Raw genomic sequence first — 19,642 nt, 5'->3', positions numbered from 1 at the left:
ACCTATCCAGTCAATATAAATCAACAATATGTCACCAACAGTTTGTCTCTTCTTCAACAGTTTTAAAATAAACTCAAATATATACTTTTTGGGAATATTGTGGTAATACTTTCACAGCACTGCTCTATGCCAACATCTTAATTTTTCAATGTTGTGCTGAAAAAAGTTGTTTATGGACTTGCTGTTACTTAGCAACAATAATTTATTGTCATGTCTAACCTCAAAAATGTTAGATTGGAAAGGCTTTTTTCGCAACAAAACTACTCTAAAAACCAACAACCTAACCAGTACCCAGCGGCAGACAAAGTTAGCGACTGTTGAAAATAGTGGAGCGTTTAGTAGCTAAAAAGCCAGATATTTCTCACAGGAGTTGGCGTAGACCAAATCAGAGTTTATATTAGAGTAAATATTGGACTTGCATTTGCCAGGTGGAGACAAACATGACTCCTAGAGTGACAATGTTACTTAGCTTTATGTCTGATTAATGCAGTAATAACTTTGTAAGGTAAAAAGTCAACGTTGTGTTTACAGCTTGTTATGCTGCCCCCATTTGGCAAAAACATAAACAAATTAAGGTTTAATGTCTGAAATAGGGGATGTAGAACCATAATATGACATATGGCACATCAGTGAGATAAGTTTGAAAGTCAGCTCCGTAAATGTTTTATATATAATATTAAATCTATGAATTATGATCTCAAACATGCAGTCATCATACTCATTAAGAAAAAGAACTTGGGAAAACTACAAAAACTTGATGGAGTGATACAGTTGATTCTGTTTGCATTGGAGGCATGAACAAGAATGCTATGCATATATTGCATATAGACACAATCTTCATTATGTTTTGCATATGGAGACATGCAGTACATACATGCATACTATATATATATATATATATATATATATATATATATATATATATATATATATATATATATATATATATATATATATAAATACCTTATGTCTAGATAGATCTTATAACCTTAAGCTGTAAGTTTAATGAAGGCTGTACCTTTAACTACACCAGACTGACATCATGGCACTAACCCCTATACATGAATTGATAAAGATAGGGAAAGTAAAATGTTTTTCTTAAATAAATGTACTACAAATTAAAATCTTTTTTTAAATATATTTTATATATATTTAAAAAAAACGATTTTATTTATATATTTATAGTTAGATATACTATGAATATTAAATGTATTTTTTCTTTTTTTTTGCATATTTGAGCACACCAACATTTTTCAGGTGTGTTTGAGGCTTTACTCATTTGCATCCACTGATGCTGGAAATTTAAAGAAGGATTTTACTTGAGGCGGCCATCAAGCAGTTGTTTCTTCTCCAAGTAATGTTTTATTCAGCATCTCGTGACACATACTTCAAGTTACAGACCTTGCCAACCAATTAAATATATGATAATGTACATGAGGGATCTGAGAAGGTGACCTATGCTTGTCTCGTATGTAGATGACATTCAAAATAGTCGTAGTACATCTGATTGCTAAAGATCATAAATGTGCAAGTTTTCTCTTTTTTTCCTCCTTAGTTTGGATTGGTCAGTGAGCCTCTATCTGTATGTACTGTGCGCTTCTCAAACTAGTGGTTTCAAAACACCCACATGCAAGCCTGGGAGAGTTATGCCTAAGATAAGTGCATTTGTTGGTGAACCACATCAAAGTACAGAGGGATGTCTTAGCAAAGGCAGCGGAGCCTGAACTGAGCCTTTGATCGCCCCAGGCACTCTGATCATTAAAATATTGGATAAATAATTGATTAAAAACACCAGACCTTATTGTGCTCTGGTTCTGTATCCAAATGAATCCCAATTTTGAGACACAGTGGCTGCACAATGCATAAATGTATGTAGGTAGAAGTGCAAATTCTGACTACAGTGCAGTCTTTGAGTTCCCCAGTTACAGTATGAACTGGAGATAGGTGGAAGTGTTGCAATAACCCGTCTTAATCAGTGAGGGTCTCTGAGCATGGCAGGTTAGCACAGAGGTAGAAGGACAGGGTTATAATCAAAAGCCATACACAGAAGGAAGGTAAGAGTGCATTCCAGCTGTGCGTAGGTGACTGGAGGGTATCTAATATTACATCTCTGGTGTAAGCCTGCAGTGTGCAAGAAAAAGACAATGAGCCCACTGTGTGCATACCAACGATATTAAAAAGAGAATTTTCCATCAGCTTTAGTACATACGCTAGTAAATCTCCCTTATTACATTCATGTTTACATTTAGAGTATAAAAATAAATCTAAATTAATCAAGATTTCTAACTTAGAACACAATGCCACAGAGTTATTTATGTATTATGTGCATGCCTCTAAGTATTAAAGCTAAGTAATATATTTCAGAAAACTATTGGGTTGCCAACATAAGCACAGTAAGTAATTTCATTAGTAGTCTTCTGTGTCATTTTAACACAATTTCTGTACTGTGATATAGGAACAATAAAAAAACAAACTGTAAGTAATGATGTGGAGGCCTCAGGAAACACGGCAAACCCATTTACTGTAAGGGATTGACAATTTTTGGTGAGGTGTCTCATCTCAGGCTGTTCTCATGAACCATTTGTACATATTCCTACAAAAAGTAATTCACGGTAATCTGTATGTGATTCATGTATTTATTTCTGTATGCCCCTCATTGATTGCTACAGTACAAGACTGCGGAGATTGCATAGGGAGGAGGCTGAGGGAAATATTTGGGTCATAAAACACAGGGCTTTGAAGCGGGGGAGTGAAGTTTGTGTCCTGGAAAAAGTTAAGGTAAAAATACAAGATTCTCACTCAGGAAACGGACGTTTGTTTCCCGGGAGTACTATTTTAGGGGGCCGGTGTTTTAACTAAAACCAAAAACTTGTTTCTAATCTTAACTAGTCGTTTTGGTGCCTAAACGTAACTGTCATCTTCGAATGACAGTCAAATTTTGTCATCCAAACATAACTGTAATGGCCGCTGTCATGAACGTCACATGACAGTACCTGGCTCGCAGTCATCTTTTGTCGGATAAACTTAACTGTCATGTAGGGGTGGGCGATGTGGAGAAAATCAAATATTATGATATTTTAAATTTTATTTTTCAATATTAATACCACAACAATATTGTAGTGTTGACTATTGGTGCCTTCACAAAATATTTACAAATGAGATTTTTGAAAATACTCATCATTACTGTGGCTATAATGAAAAAGTGGATAAAGGCAAATAATAGAACTACAATAGTCTGGTAGGTTCAGAAAATGACATCACTTTACTGCAATGCAGCCTTTAAAACCAGGAAAAGACAACACTCATGCCGTATTACAATATCCAAAATCTAAGACAATATCAAGTCTCATATGACAACATTGATGTAATATTGATATATTGCCAAGCTCTACTGTCATGTGACAGGTCATCTAAACTTTGATACGTGACCGGATGGTGGTTGCCGTAGTTTTGTACAATGTCATAAGAATCTGAATTTGGCTCGGGAAATGGAAGTTTGGGGTCTACTGCTGGAGCTGCTGCCCCTGCAACCCGACCCCTCATAAGCGGACAACAACGGATGATGGAAGGATGGATCACACAAATCCGATAATGAGAATACGTTGCTCAGCTAATGTTGAGTTCATGGCACGATGGTCTCATTTCAGCAATTTCTGAACTCAAACAACATTAAAAAGCACAGCAACACAGTTGTAGCTACTATAATGTACAGTGTGTGAAACTAATAACTAATTTTTACCAAAAAACAATAGCCAGAGGTGCTGTTTTCAGACTCAGGCATATTTAAACACACAGCCAAATAAATATCTACATCAAAATTTCTTAGATCTTGTTATTCCGCTTTCTTTGATGATATTTGCTCTTTATGAAAACAGAGGTCTGTCAACATGAGATTACTAAGGAATAACAATAAACTTCATATGCCTTTTGCTTTGCTCATTTATAGCAATTACTATGGTGGGTGTCTAAATAATCAGTTGGCTTTACAAGTATATATTTCACTACATTTGAATCATATAGCAAATAAAACCCAGTATTTTCAACCTTTTTATAAGTCCTAACTAAATCGGCTGACCTCTTCAATCTGTCGGGAATAGGACAGCACCACAGCACAAAGCTTTGATGAGTTATTTCCATTAGCAACAGGTTCAAAGCATGGCAGAGTCTGACATTTGAGCCGGGGGGGTTATTTAACAAACATGCTCAATAAACATATATGTTTATTTTTCAAGCAGATTTTAGATTATATTGTAACAATTTAACAATTCACCCTCAGGAAATCCAATCGCAGCACGGCTTTCTTGGAACGCAATAGACAGACGGCGGCAGAATGCCCCGGAACTTATATTCAACTCAAATGTAACAGTGAACAGTCAGTGTTCCAGTCTGTTGAGATGCCTCTCCAAACGCAGAAACAAAGTGCAATCACACCATAAAACATTAAGAAAAGATCTGTATTTTGCCGTAACCAAGTGACACGGGAAAAAAAGTGATCTACAGTGATCAGTAGATCCACAGAAAGGGTCACGGTGCATCCAGCAAGGCCTATGCCAAACAGCTGACGGAGGCCTCTCCACTTTGCCGTTTAAACAAAGTGGAATAAAACGTATAAAAGTCCAAATCTACACAAAACACGCAATCACTTAGTATGATGACAGCAAATATATATATATATATATATATATATAGTACATGGTATTTAGGCAACCTTTCTTGCAACGTTTGCACAACAAGATGTCCAGACTAGTGCAACGGTGATTTTTGTATTCGTTGAGAATGGTCTCAGGTGAGCGCTACTTGTCACTTGTCACATAACCCAGAGCACTGAATTTTTTTTTTACTAAAGCAATATAAGGAAATCAGATGTATTACCTACCACCATTTGGTTGTTTTGTATTATTTAAAATGTATACAAAATATCTGGTCATGCCAGACGTAATTATTCCACTCATTTTTGAAACAATGCAATTACCTGTTTCAGCCAGCAGCCCCCCTCACCCCCAAACCCCTCCTGCAAACTCTGCATATGGTTCAAAGTTTAAAAAAAAGGGTGCCTCAAGACGCCTTGCTACAGTTTTTGAAAAATTATTTTTAAGAGTTTATGATGTGATAACTCCAAGCTATGAAAGCCTTAAAACACCTCCTCCCTGGGGTCCCCATGCTCCTAATAGTTTAACATTAATGAGATCTGCTGTTCACATCTCTACAGCCTCCTACATTACACCATACTTCGTAGTGTAAATACCTTTGAAGGTGGGGAAAAGCACAGACCAAGGCAAAGAGATAGGAAGCATGTTAGCTAGCACCGGTCTCCTAAACTGCCAAAGATCGCCCTTGTGTATTTCACATTTGTTTTGACTCTGACTCAGGGGTTCATTGTTGAGGCTAACTTTAGTATGCTGCAGTTCAATTCAGCTAGTCTCAATGCATGAAGTTTGTGAAAATAATGGTCAAGCAGGACTTGTCAAGACTGTTCAGTACACCAGAAATGCCAGGGCAGTGCCACAGTCTGCGACTTCAAGCTGTTTAGAGAGGGTGGGAGAAAGGCAGGTGGCCTGCTATCAAGGACATTATCCCTACGGATGAGATGGTTGTGCCTGAATCTATCAATAGAAGAAAAATGACAGCTTTGTCAGGTGGCCGTGTCACAGTCACACACATGCAGACATATGCATGCCCGATACAAATATCCACAGTGGAAAACTTGGACGTGAATGCCATCTGCTCTTGTGTGCAGGCACAAGAGATGTGGACGTCTGGGCAGAGTTTACATCTCTTATATTTCTGGCAAACGCAGCATGTCTTAGACAGCGTGATAAAAGTGTTGCAGACAAAACACCTCCTCATCAAAAGGGGCTAATAAAGTCTTCAATATACTTAAGTGTAGCCTTAGATAAATAGAATCCCCATTTCCCTCTGCATTGGTGTCCAGTTGTCCAAAGTGTATTGATGTGCTTATTGACATTCAATAAAGGGAAACCCTCTCAGCAAACCACACAGAGTGGTGTAAATCCTGTACACGTCTTGAGTGTGCACAAGGAGCAACTTTCCTTTAACGCAATTACTAGACAGCAATAATGTCACAGTGTGTTCGAACCAATTTTGATTTACAAGTGGACAACATGTTGCCTTTTCATCAGCTTATTATTATTAAGTGGTCTGTATATGTTAGTTTCCCCTGGACAATCCCCCCTCTGGCTTCACTCTTAGCGAGGTATTGATCCTCCCAGCGTACCGGCCCCTCCGGATTTCATTAGGCTAGCTGCTGTTAATTACTCCACACTCTAACCTTTTGCTGTTTCATTTGGACCGACAAATTGGGTGAATTAAAAGAGAGAAGGAAGGAAGAGGAAAAGAGAGAAAGGAAGGGGGAAAAAAGCTCCTCAGCAACTGTGGTGGTGGACCCCCCTCCCTTTCTGTGGCACTTGTGTCAGAATCCCAAGCGGCACAATAATTAAAAAAGTTCATCAATTTTCTTATTGCTCATCAAATTATGCAGAAGGAGGCTACTCCGGTAATTGTTGCAGAGGATTCATTTATGAAAACCATACTAGCTAGATCTAGTATGGTTGTCTGGGGACTTGGAGTGCCTTTTTGGATTATTTTTTTAACTTCTTTATGTATTTGTAAAAGTTTTTTTCAGTTTTAAGCAGGCTGATTAGTAAATCACATTTGATTAATTTATTTGTGTTTATTTACAAGGATCATGTGACAGACGGACATCACTAACTTTTAAATTTAATTTTACACCCCTTTACTGACACACCAATTTGTCTTCTTAGGGAAGGTATTATAAGAGTATGATATGACACTTAGCTGCAAATTTACAATTAGACTGCATTTAATACCTTATGTCATGAGATTACATGTGGGGTGCATGGCATTTAAAGCATACTTAAATCGCAGGGGAATGTAATTGATTAACCATATGCGACTGGGAACCAGATGATGAGGATGATGCACTTAATCCATTTTAAATCAATGTCCTACACAGTGAGCCATTATTGAGAGAAATTACTAGCAGCTGTAATTGCTGATTTACAACACATGGGATAATTTCTGACTTGGTGCATCAACCTGTTTATAAGTTCAAGTGAGTCACAAACATTACACCAGGACTGCTTTAATTACCTCCTTCAGAATGGGACACTGTTCCAACATGGATACATTTCTAACCAAGTGAGAGATATGTACAGGATCTTCTGGATCCTTCATATGAAAGATGCCCTTTCCTCAAGGTTGAGTACATTCTAGTTGAAAAGATTCTACATGATGCAGAAGGAGCCATTCAGAGTACTCCCTTTGGCTGAGATAATAACTTCATCATAATTAGCTTGTGGTGCTCAGGAGTGTTGAATTGTCGGTTGCAGTGGGATCTGGGCTGATTTATTGCTTGATTTAATTACGTATCAAAATTCAATTAGACATGCTTTCAACCAAATTCAAAGTGAGTTTTGTCAAGCTGTCCCTTGAAATCAGACGTGGCTTGAAGGACATCCTTGATAATGCAATGACATCTAACTTAATAATTATCGCTTACCAAAAATCACTCATGTGCTAAAAAATGAAGAAAGAAAAAAAAAATGCTAGGCCAGATTAAGAGAAGAAGTGCTTTTTATACTTCTTTTTTTTTTTTACTTGTTTCACATATCAACTGATATCAACAAGCTTCAAATAGTGTGAAACAGACCTTGATTCGGGAGTGATGTGTAGGGTTGTAGGTATACTTTACCAAGTGAAGATTTATGACAAAATGCTCTTTGAGGTTGACTCCGGCTAAGCTTTCTTTACCCACATCACTCACTGCCTGCTCATCCCCTTTTGCTCCAGACTACACTAGGGAAAAAGAGGAGCTGTTTTGAAAAAGTGTCACACCAGCCTCCAAGAGCTACACTGATCTTTACTACAATGTAAATTCAGGATGTCATGGTGGCTGTGCTAAGAAGCTAAGGATGGGAAGGAATATTTCAGCCAGAGTGTCCTTTACCAGTGTTTTAAATACATTCATTGACAATTTTATGAGATACACCTTGGTATTACTGTCCATGGTGCTCTTTGACCCTCAGAACAGCAACATCTTTTTTTGTTGAGGCACTGATTCCACAAGGTGCCAAAAATGTTCCATAGGGATATGATCTATACCAACTTGACAGCTCAGTTGTTGCAGTTTTTCAGTGGCGCAAATTCAGTGAACATCCTACTTCACCTCATCCCCAAAGTGTTTTATTAGGCTGTGATCTGGGGACTGTGCAGGCCATTGGAGTAAAGTAAAGTAATTTCCTGGAACCATCTTCAGACAATGACACATTATCGTGTGAGAAAATCCCCTCGACTAAAACAGTACACTGTCTATATGAAGGGCTGCACCCTGGTTGGCAACCATGTTGGCTGTATTTATAGAAGCAAATATATCATTAGTACACCAACTTCTGGCAGACATAAGGTATTTTCTGCTTTCATTCAATTCTATTTGGTTCCTATAATATGAAGTAATCGTTGCATTGCACAGATGAACACCTTGCCCTTCCATACCACCAACACCTTTTATGTTTTGTGTTCATCTTACATAGAGTATGTGTGACCATATTGCATTTACTACATTTAATACACAACAACTAAACTGGTACGGTACTTTTTTTTTGCACCATCCCCATGTAGTTCTGGTGTATTGCTAGCCACTCCCTCAGCCACGTTTGGCAGTTGTTATGTCAATATAGTTTAAAGAAATACTGAAGTAATAGTCAATTTGCTCCTGTTGCCATTGGCATTCAAGCTCCCTTGATGTTGATGTGGGTAACATACAACACGCATCAAAACAGTCATGTTTCCTGTTCAAAATCAACGACCTGGTAGATAGACATCCTGTGGCATAAGTGGATGTGTGTGAGAGAATGTGCCGAAAACCTATTTTGCGGCGTGGACGGCATTTGATGTTCCACGAAACCATAATTATTTTTATTAGATTCACTCCCTCAATTACATTATCCCACCTACTGAACCTTGACTCTACTTGGATTACTCTCTTGTTTGGTGATAGCATGTCAGCTGTAGCTCTCACAAAGCATTACAAATACAAAGTTAAAAACAAGTTTCCTGTTAGCCATAGCCATAGCTGGACAGAGCGGAGAAATCAAGTGAAACGACAATTTTTAAAGTTTGTTAATGAGCTCTATCCATATTACCTTCTGGTCATGGGTCCAAACGTCCAAACAGGAAGTGGGAGCTTCCAGTGGGTTTAGAGGGAACTCAGATCGTACCATTTTGAGAAGAGTACAGAGGGGTTTTTTCATGGTTTCAGGAAATGGTTTTCAGTCAAATATATATATATATATATATAAGTAAATACCGCATTGGCTGCTGCTGTTCATGGAGTGTTACGTTGATGCCGCCATATTGGGAGGCACGTGCCGCGCTTCCTAAGGCATGTATGTCTATCGAGGCATATTTCCTAGCCCTAACTGAGTTAAAAAGGCCACACATGCATTCATAGTACATAATACTTGATTTAATTAAAAATGTTGGTTTTCATTTCAAAATAACTTATCTTGTGTAGATAGTAACATTATGCAGCTTTCAGCCTCAACATAATTTAAACGGGTGAGTTACAAAAGATTTTAACCTCCCTACGGTTGTTATGAAGGGTGACATTAGCTATAGAGACCAAAACAGTTTTTGGTACCAGGCTGTATATTACCGCCTCAAGTGCCAACTCCAAAAACTGCAGTTCAGCCCCAGAACTGCTGCTTTAAAACACAGATGACAAACATTATTTTCAGACTCTTACTGATAAATTACCAATTACTTAAATGAAAAAATACTTTAACTGACAGAAGCTACTATTAGCTTAATTTGGTATCAGGACAGTCACTTAACTTTCTGTTAGCTTTAAAGAAGGATTAAGGTTACCTCTTGTGGTATTAAATTCAACACGTGCGTAACAGTAAAATTTTGTAAAACAAATTTTCATCTGTGAAATGTAATTCCATGTTGCTTAGTTTTGGCTTTTCTTTTGCATGAACATCCAAAAGCAGCAAAAAAAGTCACATACAAGTCTTTTTCTATGAATCTTAAGGGTCAGATGTTACTCCAAAGATGGTGGCAGGATAGAGGCTTCTCACAAGCCTTAGGTGGTATATATTAATACTTTTCAGTACCCTATTTCTTTCTCAACCTCATCAACACCAGCCTGAACTGCTTGTTTGGGTTATGTAAACATCATATTTAACATATCCTGGATGAAGATTACTCTGGCCTCCATGTGTTCTCTTTCCATCACATGGCCAATCCCTACATTCTAGCACACCTAAAATATTATGTAATCATTATAATGATATTTTCTATTACCATCAGGGTTAAAAAAACTTAAGTAATCTGTTAAGTAAGCTGTGGCCTGAAGAATACTAATTGTGCCAAGAAAACATTACAATTGACCTCAGCAACACCCTTTGATGTTGAGACCAGACAGGCGAGATCCATGCATTTTTGTTATCTTAATTTTGCAACAGAAACAAAGATTTGTAAGATAAGTAAAGGTCTACTTTTCAGAGATTCAGTTTCAATGATCGTGCGCCTACTGAAGCTTCTACAATATGTCTATTTAAGTCCAATTGTCTCCCTCCATGCATTTAACTTAAATAAACATAGACACTGTACAGGTAGATGCTAGTGACAAGTGTTGAGCCTACAGGTTTACCTGGACAAAAATTAAACCTCTCGACCTCATCTGCTGTCTGCCTGCATAGTGAGTCACAAAGGCTTGACTCACTGTCTGGAGGAGTAAGCTGCATTAATGGGGAGGTGCGTGTGATAAAGTGGGCACTAAGTGTACTGTCAAAGAGGAAAGATGGTGGAAAAGAGAATGGAAAGCCCCTTCATGTGTCAAAAATTCGGTTTTATCAAGATTTGCTAGTAACGTGAATCGTTCATCCGTTTGATCTTTCTCCCATTGACACATCTGACAGTTTTCTTCATTGAGACTGGCAGAGGCATTGTCCATAAATTGTGATGTGCAATTACCTACTGTATCACAGGCTCATGTTTGAAGCAAAGAGACAGAATCATTGTCATTCACTGACAAACATGAGGCACAATGAAGATACTAATTAATGATTATTCAGAACATTTATGGTAATGATCTCTGGAAACTTGTAGTTGCTTCTGACTTTAATGTAAAAATACAATTGATAGCCAAATGGTTAGCTGTAATAGCATTCTGCTAACTTCATCTGTTTTTCAAATCGCCACATATCCCCACAAGCATAGGGATTTCACAAAGGAGCTTGTTAAACATTAATAATTTAAATGGAAAGCAGGAAATAAGTGTGTAGTGTTGACTGGTCTCCCTTCAAACAGACTGCATGTGTTGCTATGTAATTTGATCACTACAAAGAGATAATTTTTTTATCATATAGGGAACCAATTTATTATAGAGAAAACTGCATTATATGTATGCATCTGGAATATACAGTACATACAACCATGTACTGTTGGTTGTAAGTCAAAAACTTCTATATTCAAATATGTTGATGTCAGGTTTTTTCTGGCAGTGTAGTCAGTTAAAATGTACCATTGATGTAATCCAATAGCCACTGAGTACAGAACCGTCTCTCTTCCCCAGCCTGCCTTACCCAATTGGGGTCCATCACCAAAACAAACTTCTCCTCACTACCAGGGTAATTTTTCCTTCTCTTCCTCCGCTGAGCACCAGTCATATTAATATCTTTGTAGAAGGCAAATCTGTGCTCCAGGAAGCCAGCCTCATGTGTTTTTTTTCCCCTAAACCTCTTGCTGTTTCTCTGGCCACAGCCAAGTGCATTAACATATGTTCTCACAGTGCACAGTGCTACTCTGCATTGGTAAATGCCTTATTACAGCAAGACCCGCTCTGTGTTCTTCCACTGAATATCCATAAGTAGTAAAACACAGCCATTTCTGCCCACTCAGAACAGTAGGGATGTGTCTCACATGACAGGGGGGCTCCTTAACATTTAGTCGGAGGCCCTCTTTGAACAATTGATATTCCTCCCACTCACAGTAATGGCGGGTGGGAATAATGACAAATAAAGGCAATATTGCTACTGCATGGTACACACTAAGTGTAATAAGGTCATCTGCTGGTTATGTTTTTTTGCCTCTCATATATATGCCTTTTAGCATGCAGAGTCAAATTCTCTCAGCATGACTTACATCTCCAAAGACTACACCAATGTGAAATATGCAAAGGAAGATTGTGAGAAAAATATCCTGAGCAATGCAGCATGATCTTGCCTAGAGAGCTTACAACCTTGTAATCATTTCCAAACTGCAATTTCCTCTTATTATTCCATTTATTTTTCCTTTCTGTCTGAAGTGATACAAGGCATTTTCAGTGATCATAGAATCTGTGTCACAGTATTAAAGCATAAGAACTGTGTCCTTTAAAATAGGTGCAAAATTAGGAGATGACACTCACTATTTTCTAGACAGTCTTTAGGCAATGATGCACAAACTGCAGTGCACTAAATAAAGCAAACAAAAAATAATGAGGTACATTGAGGCACCTCTCATGGTGTAGAGGAATACATGTGTTTGCATTAGTTTAACTGACATGTGGGCACGTAGTAGCTATATTTAAAACCTAAATAACCTCTTCACTTCGTAAAACATCAAGGTGAAGACATCCAGGGAAACCTTTGACATATTAACATGAATTAGAAATGCAGCGTGATTAGCACGCTGCATTTCTAATTTCTAACTCTGGCTCAATCTGTGAATGCAGCTTGCTGATGATGTTGATTGCTGCAAAAATATGACTTAGAATGTGTTTGCAGATATCACCCGGCCACCGGGGTCATTTTAGTTTGTATACTTGTGGTCATTGGATCCTTGGGAGTTTCTTTAAAGATTTATTTTTTCAATTCTAATTTGGGCAATCTTTGTTCTGTCTGCCAAAGACACAGTTGTACTGTGTTGATCTGAAGACAGACTCTAAAAGAATGAGTTTCAAACACTACAGAAAACTTGTCTTTTTCTTGCACAAAGAACTGAATGCTGGCATCAATGTCATCCCACAGCACTGCACGGATTTATAATGGTAGGGAGGGAAAATAAGAGGCCAGAATACATCACTGAAACATGAAGGAATTGAAAAGTACTTTGCTCATGAATAAAATCATTAAAAAAAAAAGCTATTTTATAACTTAGACCTCAACCGTGAATCACAAATGTGTGATTATGCTTCATCTATAAATTAAATGTTTTGGAATTTGAAGGTTTTTATTTATATATTTATTTATGTTTTTGGTTATTTATTATTTCATTCCGGTTTTGACAGGCCAGATCACCTGAGGACACAAGTTTGGTTTGCTTTAACTTCTCACATTTCTTTTTTAGACAATCTAGTTCGAGCTGCACCACTGTGCAAGCTAATGAAGCCTCAAAGGCTTTATTTAAGTCATTAAACATGGAAATCTAACTACAGAGTCTTCTTCTAATGGCTAACAATTACATGACAACGACCTGGCCAAGAAAATCAATGCCTATGAAAACTAATGTAGATGTATTGTTTATGTTTCAGCCAGGGGGATTTCATGTCTGTCCAAGTATAAGAAATGCTTGACTGATCACCCACGAACAAGTGTGGAAAATATTATATGTACACACACACACACACACACACACACACACACACACACACACACACACACAAACAACACACACACACACACACACACACACACACACACACACACACACACACACACACACACACTACATAAAAAACACACTAATAAAAACATCTTTGTAACCCTGGCAGAATCTCATCCATCCTAATCAAGTAGTTTTGTTGAATAACCTAACCAAACCGGTTTTACAGTTTTTCTAATGCACTTCAGTTCGTACATGAGAAGCAATCGTATTACTGTTCACAACGTTGCAACACTCAGATCTACTTCTGACTGTCTTCAGTTCAAATATGGTTTCCATCTGTTGGGTGTTCAAACTGTTCTGTCCAGTTCAATACAAAACTAAAGCTTCTCAAGCACTGTCTGTGAGGTCAATAGCTCAGCATCAACCATCTTGCAACAGCTGCAACAGTTACATTGTGATTTATTTTGTTCTGTAGCTTTTACTCTGTTTCAAAAAGCTTGAAAGTAATCATGGCTGATGCCATCATTCTTTGATGGAAATCACTTTCCAGCTTAATTTAGTGGCTCAAGAGTGTGAAAAGCTACAGAAAACCTTATTTTTTTTCCCCAAAGTATTTTTGTACTATGCAAATTATGTGAAGTTACATAACAACTGTATATTATAATATATATATATATATATATATATATATATATATATATATATATATATATATCACCATAGTTTAGCTCAATTTAATTTTGTCAAGACAAGAAGGCCACACAAATATGCAAAAAAAAAATAGACACAAAAACATGCACCTTGTGAGCCAGCCCAGCAACAGCTAAGCAAGAGATTATGTAGAACAGGCCCTGCTACACTGACCTAAAAAACGTAACTGTAGTTATATTCCCTGAAAGGTAGCTGAGACAGCATCAGTCCATTAGAAAAATGTCACCAACTGTATGTTACATGCATCGACAAAACAACAACCTATAATGACTTGCATTACCTGTACAAGGTATATATTCCTTAAACGTAGTTGTATATTTAGTCAGTCAGTTCTAGTGCATGCATGTTACATATCATTCTCTTCACTCAGGTGAAATAGCTTGGAGTGTTTTGTGGTAAAAGTGTAGAGTTGGTATGGTAAATACCCTAATCACAAGAACAGAGTTTCCATCTAATATTCCTCACACTACATCAACAGGGGCGAAATGCCTTTCTCAAAAGCCTGTTTAATGAATGAACCAATCACACGTTAATGGCACAATCAACGGAGGAGTGCTCCTTGTTTGCAGACTTTCCCCATTCGAGACACAGTTTGTGACTATAGAATTGCCTGTTGACATTGTGAAAAAGAATTGAGCAGCAGGGAAGAGGAACAGTTACATTTAAAGGATATAGGGAACCCAACCTCTTTGACTTGAAGCAGATGTTACTGCGTTGTGTGTTGGATTAAATACCATTAACTATTCTTTACATGTATCACGGGATATTACTATTTCACATGAACAGCATCAATAAAACAAGTAGAGTGCCTGATTTTTACACTGAAAGATATTCTCAATGTAGGCACATATTTTGTTTTTTGGTAAATTTAAGTTACATTATGATTTACATTTTCTTTGTTTACGTTACATCTGCCATCAATATTTGCACAATTCTTGATGTATATACTGTATGTATATATATATATATATATTATTTGCCCAATGATTATTAAGAATGAATGTTGATTCGGATCACTGCAGTGGCATTTTATCAATTACAGTTTATATAATTTATTTCACACACCATAACTATATGATTGTTTACCTATTCATCAGGTTTTACTGTCAGTACAGTACAGGTGCTCTTGATCTTAAGTTTCCACTTTTTCTATTATTTCACTGTACCGTCTTTTATATAATCACTGCGCTGTATGTATTGAGATCAGATGTATCAGGATGTTTTCTGTTCAATGTTGACAAGAGAAAACAACACCTACAGCATGTGCATTCTCCTGCTTTAAAAATAGTCCAAAATAGTCCATTTGTTCATTATGGAAACCTGGGATTTTTCGGTCAGGCTAAGATGCTCATACATTATCAATGTAGGGGACCAGGCAGCTGGACAGCAGTCCTGGAGCACTAAAGGACTTCCCATAAATGGGTTGCAAAGCATCGGGAGAGCCCACCCTGAGCAGAGATTTCCATGTGGATGTGGCCTTTGGCACAGGGGTACCTGCCCCCAGCCATCTGCACTGATTTGACAAATGATTCTATAACAAAGGGCTCTGCACTGATTTGGGTGGTAATTGATTGGAAGTGAGGCCCTCAAATCCCTGATTGGTTTAGATGGATGTAGGGGGAGATACGCTGTGGCAAGGGAGAGGAAAAGACAGCCAGCAAAAGAGAGGGAGAGACAGAGAGAGAAAACGGAAACAAGAGTGAGAGAGAGAGAGAGAGAGAGAGAGAGAGAGAGTACAGTGCAGGGAAATATACAGAACTCTGCCTCATTTGCACTTTGAGAGAATTCAGAAATAAATTTTATGCAACTTTTACACGCAATATGCATGGTGTAGTTTTTTTTACAGAACCACCCATGTCATTCCGGTGTTTCTTTTTCTTTATCTAATGCAACTGTCGGTATATCCAATTTGTAAGGGTGTCCATGGAAATTGGATTCCACCATTCAAAAAGAGGAATTTGGTTAGAAATGGAATGTTATTGATTTGTTCCACATGGAGGTGTGGTCTGATGCAAATATATGAGCATGGAAAGCCGGCGGGGAGGCACGGATTATTTATTTCTTTATCAATTTCCCCTGAATTTTTTATGCTATTAACCCTTGTTGTGGAAATTGTGTGACAAGAGAGATAATATCAAACGTGGAGGCTAGCGACTAGTGATTCCCCTGAGGATTACCTCAACCTCATAAGCCATAATAAGATATGCACTGCATGAGAGCACACACAGACATGAATGAATAATATGCTGAATACTTATTTTATACAGTATGTATGACATGTTATCTGCTTTATGTTAGGCATAAATCTGTCGGATTTAATATGTCACCGAAAATAACTTTTGAAGCCATTAAACATATTCTTTAATGACATCAAATACAATTTAGGATCTTTCTGTCAAATTACCACTAAAAATGTGAATCCAATCGTATTTATTTATAAAGTACTTCATTTGTGGCCGTTAAAACGTTCAAATAGTAAAGCCTGCACAATGTTGGCCATCTTGTGAGTAGCCCTTCAAGTTATCCAACCAGTCCATACAGTATGGCATGTTGGATGTTCTGCAGATGAGCCAAGAGACTGCAGAGCCCTGAAAATGCAACTGTGACAGTGATCCCACGTACACATAGGCCGACTGCCTATATTACACGGCAGGCTGGCTACACTGCATACCTTTTGCCATTTGACACAGACATGTGGTGCTTGCTAGTGACAGATTGTGCACAGTACTGGTCCCAGAGGTCACAAATGACCTTTTGGATTGTCTTTTTTCAGTCACAAAGAATTATTTGTTTGACGATGGCCACCAATGCAACCCCGAGCACCTCGATGGAGCCGCGGGTTGTTGCTGCTTGTCTTCTGAGATCACATTTACCTCAAATGAATTGTGCGTGTGTATGTGAGATGATTTGAGTGAGGGAATATGTGTGTCTGCAAACTTGAATGTGCCAGAACATTCATGTGGACGTACGTGTTTAGAACGATGCCTCACTAACCACCCAAAGTCAGCTTGATGCCTTTAACTAAGCTTAATTGCTGCATGACTAGCCCCTTGTTTGGATGCCAGAGGGATTTTCTTTTATTATACAGAATTAATCATCATTAATATGTGCTTATTCAGTGGCCTTTCCTTGGCTTAAAAACGCTGCTTCACACAGGATATCTCAAGCATTGTATCCGTGGCAATCTGCTTGTTTACATTCGCATCCTAGTCAGATCTCACAGGATAAAGTGGGCTTCAAGAACCAGCGTGTCTGTCTCACATGTCCATTACTCAGTTTCTACATTGTTAGGTGACATTTCACAGGAGAGGTTCTCCTTTTGTGCGGAAAGTAAAACTGTGAAATGGCATCCTGGAGTTGCACGGCTTTAGTTTACCTTAGCAATTTCAGAGCTGGCAGGAACAGGGTGCAGTGCAGGCTCCATACTGTCAGAGGTGCTTGATCCCCACCCCCACCCCTCGCCCTCTCCATCTGTCACCTAACCAGAATGCACTGTTCACATAGACACACAACATTTATTTATGCATGCATGCACACACACAGATTCTTACGCACATACGGACACAAACACAATCATATCAGCCAGTACACTGCCCTCCTATATCAAATAACTTTTAACAGATTTACCCAATAACATCAGCTCTTAGAAGGCGAAGCCTATAAAAAAATAGAATGTTTACTATTTTGTTACATTTTGTAGGACACAGAAATAAACTTGTGGTTAATAGTGAAATTTCAGAAGTTTCTGTTTACCATCTGTGCTACAAATGTGATTCTACAGTTTATGTACAAGGACTATTCATGTGCACATCCCCTTCACGATTCCTTCCTATTCTGTTGTGCCACAATGGGAAAATGGTATTCATGCTGTACATTTAGAAGAAAGCTTTGTGAAAAACTGACACAATTTTCTGCCGCCTGAAGCCTCGTGTCAGAAATATGATCTTACCCTCACCTCTTACCCTGACTGCGGTTCTGTAATGATGCTCTGAGGTGAGCCCACTCATCAATTATTCACAGAATGCAAGATTGTCACTCTTTATCTTCTCGCCAGCTAGAGGAGACCATTTAAGAAAAATCAAGGAGGAAAAAAAGGAAAGGAGAGAGAGAGAGACAGGAAAAAAAGCAGCAAGCTGCTTGGCGGTAGAAAAAGAGAGTTTGCGGTGGACTGACAATGCTCTCTATGTGAGTTATAATTGTAGTTTAACAATGTGTGGACCTCTGGGATTTTCAGTATGCAATATATGGCCTTTAGAATAGGATTGCTATGGAAACCAAAGGGCCTGAACGACCTGCAGTGCCCACCCACTCGGACAGCCGTTAATCATCTTCCCTCAGATTCTGGCACTGCAGAATTTGGCCAATGTGTCAAGAAGCAATTATATATACTTAGTGATCGGGCACCCCATCTCCTCCCTCCCCTTTCTTTCCTCGCTCTCACAGTATTAACATAATCATAGAGCAGTCAGTTTAAAAGCCCTCTGTTCATTTCAGTATCTATCTGGGGGATGCACACAATGCAGATGAAGAGAAGTGTAAAAAGACAGAGGATATTCTATTCTAAGAGCCATTATAATCAGAATATTCTTTTCATATAAATCATATCCATCCATTTACTCGTTGTACCAGCCTCCTGAGCTGACTGACATACTAAATTAGCCCAGCTGGCCCATTGCATTCGCTGCACATATTGGGTTGGTGCGGATCATGGAGACTAATGTGAGCTGAGTGGAGGGAGATTATGTTCTGCTGCTAACAGCTAAAACGTGAATAACACAATCCACAAACCCACGGTGTTCCCCTGTTACATCACCCCTGATCAGCTGTGTGAAAATGGAAAGAGAGCAAGGGAGAATGAGAAGGAAATGTGGCAGACAGAAATAACAGGACATAGACAGACACTCCTGAGAGGTATAGAAAGAGAGGTGTCCTCATATTAAAACTTCTGAAACATACCATCCTATTCCAAACAATGTAATTTATCATCGAGAGCAATGTAAATATAAAACGTACAGGTCCTAAGTGAAGGACATGCTGTGTTGGCTTGCATTGAAAGACTTCCAAACAAAAGTTGATTGCCTTCTCTGTGATTTCCCAATGACAGACACAGGGGGAGGCGTATCGTATTTTATTATTATTCACCGAACTACCACCGTCTGCAGTTTTCAATGCCGCCAAAGTCCTTTTAGACCGCCAGCTGTGCATTAGTGATGTAGAAGAGTGTTAAGCTTTGAACAGTTGATGACAGGCTGTCAGACAGCATCCTTCCATTGCCCTCCTTCTACCAAGGTACACTCTTGAA

General features: G+C 38.3%; 1 protein-coding gene across 2 annotated transcripts in view; it reads right to left on the bottom strand.

The window, feature by feature from the left end:
• Positions 1-19,642, bottom strand: part of pcdh11 (protocadherin 11) — a 126,418-nt gene that overhangs the window by 52,707 nt on the left and 54,069 nt on the right. The window lies entirely within an intron of this gene.

This window comes from Etheostoma spectabile, chromosome 10 (genome assembly GCF_008692095.1).
Source record: "Etheostoma spectabile isolate EspeVRDwgs_2016 chromosome 10, UIUC_Espe_1.0, whole genome shotgun sequence".
Taxonomy (NCBI): Eukaryota; Metazoa; Chordata; class Actinopteri; order Perciformes; family Percidae; genus Etheostoma; species Etheostoma spectabile.
Note: the sequence above shows the minus strand (reverse complement) of the source record. Positions and strands in the feature narration are given on the sequence as shown.